We start from the raw sequence: 5,113 nt of genomic DNA on the forward strand, positions 1-5,113 counted from the left end.
GTTTCTCTGCGTGTGCTCACTGCTCATTGTCTGTCTGCATTGGATTTGGAATTGTGTAACCTGCCCAGGGACTGTGGTTGAAAATGAGCTATATGGCTAAAACTGGCACTTTTAATAAAACTTTGAATAATGTGCACTGTCCCTGTAAAAATACAAATAATCTGAAACTCAAACGTAATATATAATGAGTGTACAAAAAAATGTGGAACAAATGCTCTTTCCATGACATAGACTGACCAGGTGGATCCAGGTGAAAGCTATGATCCCTTATTGATGTCACTTGTTAAATCCACTTCAATCAGTGTAGATGAAGGAGAGGAGACAGGTTAAAGAAGGATTTTTAAGCCTTGAGACAGTTAAGACATGGATTGTGTACGTACAGTGTGCCATTCAGAGGGTGAATGGACAAGACAAGAAACAGGGAATGGTAGTAGGTGCCAGGCGCACCAGTTTGAGTAAAGAACTGCAACAGTGCTGGGTTTTTCACACTCAACAGTTTCCTGTTTGTACCAAGAATGGTCTACCACCCAAAGGATATCCAGCCAACTTGACTCAACTTTGTGAAGCATTGGAGTCAACATGGGCCAGCATCCCTGCTCTCCTCAGATGCTCTTACAGACAATGGAACATATCTGCCAGTGAACTGATCCTCTGGCCAACAGCAGCAAGGGAACCAGCAGCAGGGGCAACCCAGGAATCATGTGTGTGGACCCTCTTAAATGTGACACCAGACTGGAGGAAGAGGAGACTGCGTCTGCAATGGTGGACAGGCAGCTCTGGAAGTTCCACTTCTACTGCCGTCGACCACAGACAACCAGATGATGAAGAATGTGATAAACATACATTTAATTGAAACCGTGACTGTTACTTTGAGTCACTCCACAAAAATAATGTTGATTGAATAAGGCCCTCTTATCCAACTCATTTCCATAATTAAACCGTTCAGATGACCATCTCTGAGCCCTCACGGACAAGCCAACCGTGTCAATCTGAATAGCATATGAAAGAAGCCCTAGTCCTTTTAAATAAGCTCTCGTCCTAGTGGACACTGCTGTCTCCGTCCCAAAGCCTCCAGTGTGATTCCTGCTAACTGTCAGAGCACATGAAATCTACTTATGTTTACTTATGTTTACCATGCAACACACGGGAGAGAAACCATGCCTGTTCATGTCATCCACTCAACAATCTACATTACTTTTATATAGCTGCTAAGAATGTACCGAGTATAAACACAAACCCTTCACACACACACACACGCATGCACGCACGCACACACACACACACATACACACACACACACACACACACACACACACACACACACACACCTGCGCATTCCCCTGGCTGACGGCTGAACACGATGATTCATACTCTGGTTGTCATGGTAATTAGAAGAGATTATTCCAGCCTCCAGCTTCCTTCAACATTCTTACATGGATGGAGACACTAAGGACCGTTTACAGTCACTTGTGACGTCTCTTCTGGTAGCCTAGCAGTTAGAACACTAGGGCAAGTAACTGAAAGGTCGCTGGTTTAAATACCCGAGCCGACAAGGTGAAAAATCTGTCAATGTGCCCTTCAGCAAGGCACTTAACCCTAATTTGCTCCAGGGGCGACGTTCTTCTATGGCTGACCCTGTAAAACAACATGCACTGCACCTATATTATTATACATTTTTATAGCTTCAAGGAAGTTGTTTAATGGATTATGAATATGGATAATAACTTTCTGTGACATACAGCAGCCTAAACCATCACCTCCACTTGGACCTGCTGAGCCTGTGTCATCTTATATGACTGACTGTCCAGAGCATAACTGGATTTATATACACCCTGGATTCTCTGCTTTTCAGGACGGGGGAAGTGGTGTAATGGAACGGGTAAAGGCTAACTTGAACACTGCACTTATCTATAGATCACTATCATTGTTTTTTCTCATAGACCATGTGATACAGCGTGGAGGTGACTGAATGGCAGTAATCATGTGATTTATAAACAGTGAGCTCATTAGTCTGTGTGCTCTGATTGGTAACATGTATGTATTTTCTTACCAAATGGTGGTGCATTTCCTACATATTTATCTGATTTTGCAATACATTTTTTCTCTATAGAACAGTGTATACTAAGCTCAGGTGTGAGTGGGATCTACCTGGCCCAGGGGCGGACTGGGACCAGAAATCTACCTTGGAGAAAATGTTTTCCTTGAGGCCCCCACATCGGCCCATTTTTTGTTTTACCCCCATTATTATCCAGATAATTATAATTTTGCACACAAAGAAAACAATTGACAGGCCCACTGGCCAAAAAATGGACCAGCCTGAAATGCCAGATGGCCAGTCCGCCCCTACCCGGTCTGAAATGCCAGATGGCCCGTCCGCCCCTAGGCCGACTTGAAATGCCAGATGGCCAGTCCGCCCCTACCCGGTCTGAAATGCCAGATGGCCCGTCCGCCCCTAGCCCGGTCTGAAATGCCAGATGGCCCGTCTGCCCCTAGCCCGGTCTGAAATGCCAGATGGCCCGTCTGCCCCTAGCCGGTCTGAAATGCCAGATGGCCCGTCTGCCCCTAGCCCAGTCTGAAATGCCAGATGGCCCGTCCGCCCCTAGCCCGGTCTGAAATGCCAGATGGCCCGTCTGCCCCTAGCCCGGTCTGAAATGCCAGATGGCCCGTCCGCCCCTAGCCCAGTCTGAAATGTCAGATGGCCCGTCTGCCCCTAGCCGGTCTGAAATGCCAAATGGCTCGTCTGCCCCTAGCCGGTCTGAAATGCCAGATGGCCCGTCTGCCCCTAGCCGGTCTGAAATGTCAGACGGCCCGTCCGCCCCTAGCCGGTCTGAAATGCCAGATGGCCCGTCCGCCCCTAGCCCGGTCTGAAATGCCAGATGGCCCGTCCGACCCTAGCCCGGTCTGAAATGCCAGATGGCCCGTCTGCCCCTAGCCGGTCTGAAATGCCGGATGGCCCGTCCGCCCCTAGCCCGATCTGAAATCCCGGATGGCCCGTCTGTCCCTAGCCGGTCTGAAATCCCGGATGGCCCGTCCGCCCCTAGCCCGTCCTATTACCTCTCTTGAACTCCTCCAGCATCACATCCAGTTTGGTGTCTCTGAACACACAGTGCATGGGGTGTTTGTAGAACTGGGTGATGGTCTTCAGCGGGGTGCAGTCATCCGGGTCCACGAACGCCAGGTCTTTGACGAACAGGATATCAATGATGTTGGACCTGTCGTTCTCATAGACCGGGATCCGGGTGAACCCACTCTGCATGACGTCAGACATAGTACAGAAGTCTAGAACAGCATCTGAAGAGAGCATATAACAGTCCGCCAGAGGGGTGTGAACTTGTTCTACGGTCTTGGTGCGTAACTCCAGGGCGCCCTGGATGATGTTGAGTTCCTCTTTGACCAGGTCGTGGTAGGGGTCTGTGACGCGCAGCATGGCCACCAGTTTCTCTCTGGTGTAGAAGTTACTGATCTCCTGGTGAAGCATGATGTCTAGGAGCTTGGAGATGGGGTAGGAGATGGGGAAGGAGACCAGCATTAGAAGCCGGGTGGCCCAGATGGTTTTGGAGGCGATGGCTAGGCTGTGTCTGGATGCCACAGAGTGAGGCAGGATCTCTCCTATGAAGAATATCCCGAAAGTGCAGGTAGCAAGGGAGGTGGGAGTCATCCCTATAATCTGGCACATCCACACCACGAAACAGGTGTTGGTCAGCACGTTTCCCAGTACCACAGTACATAGGATGTAGTTGCCATGTTTACGCACGGATTCGATCTTGTGTGCGTATTTTTGTTCCTTCTCGGTGCCGCTGTTTTGGAGAACGCGGAAGCTCGACGGGATCCATGGCTAGCATACTGATGTTCAGCCCGCTGCAGAGCGCAGAGAGCCCCAGTAGCATCACCGACACCCCCAACTGGAGCCACACATCCGCATGCGGGGGTCGCTCCACCACGGCTAGCCAGAAGTCTCTGGTGCTGAAATGCTCCCACTTCACCCCGTCAAACGCGCACATGGAGTAGTATTTGATCCGCTCATCTTTGCGCAGGTCTTTGGCGAGCAGCTCCACTATAGAATCAGAATCAAATTCCAAGAAGGTCATCATCAGACAAAAGAAAAACGCACAATAACATGTAAGATTATTATTATTATTTAAATGTAAACTGAGATCGAACAACAATAAAAACGTAACTATTGACTAAATAAACGGACCTAGAACAGAGTTGTGGCTGGACGCAGACCTGAAGGAACCCAGGAGCTCGATGTCAGAACTCCGAGCATGCTCGTCCACGCACGGGTTCTGTTTGGGAGGGACCTAAATTCAAATTGATATTTTATCACGATATTTAGGTTATTTCATAAAACCTATTTAATACATAGCTTTAATGGTAAATGGTCAATACACTCAATAAACTGACCAGTCTCTCCCCCTCTCCTCGCGTTCGCTCTCCACCTGGTTCTTCTATGAAGGCGATCCATGGTGCGGCAGCGGCAGCTTCTGGTCTCCTACTCCCAGAGTGGTTGTTGGCTCTCTGTGTAACCGAGGATGCTGCGTAGTAAACCCGCAGCATGAAGCGCGTACCCTCGGTCGCCTGGAGCAGCCCGTCCTGCACTGACAGCTCCCCGGCTTTAGTGTCCTCTGGGCGGACGCCAAGCAATCCCTTCGCCTGGGCTGGGAAAAAGAAGAGGAGGCTGATAAGGGTGAAGAGGTGAAACGACAGCTGGCGGTAGGGATGAGGTGAGATGCGATGAGGTGAGGAGGAAGCTACCGCAGCATCAGCAGCCATCATGCTGAATAAACTACAGAGGGACATTGACGGAGGTTGGGTCACGTGGTTACGGTTTTTACGCTGGCTCTGCTTGAATCAGCATAACAGCTGGACAGCCACACACCGAGGAAAGAGAGAAGAGAGGGTTGGCCGTGAGCGAGAGAGAGAGCGAGCGAGAGAGAGATCGGGCATGTGTGGGCCTTACAAAATCCCATGCAGTACAATGACGTAATGTCATTTTGCGTGCCATTACAATCTAAAAATAGAAGACAGGAAATGCCCCATCATCAGAGCTACTTCCCAGGGTGACTGTCTGTCGCTCCGTGCAGAGACCACAATCATAGAAACACACCAAATA

General features: G+C 49.5%; 1 pseudogene; it reads right to left on the bottom strand.

Moving 5' to 3' along the window:
• Positions 1 to 4,800, bottom strand: part of LOC109882344 (metal transporter CNNM4-like) — a 19,985-nt pseudogene extending 15,185 nt beyond the window's left edge.
• Positions 4,801 to 5,113: the final 313 nt, after the last annotated feature.

This window comes from Oncorhynchus kisutch, linkage group LG25 (genome assembly GCF_002021735.2).
Source record: "Oncorhynchus kisutch isolate 150728-3 linkage group LG25, Okis_V2, whole genome shotgun sequence".
Classification (NCBI taxonomy): Eukaryota; Metazoa; Chordata; class Actinopteri; order Salmoniformes; family Salmonidae; genus Oncorhynchus; species Oncorhynchus kisutch.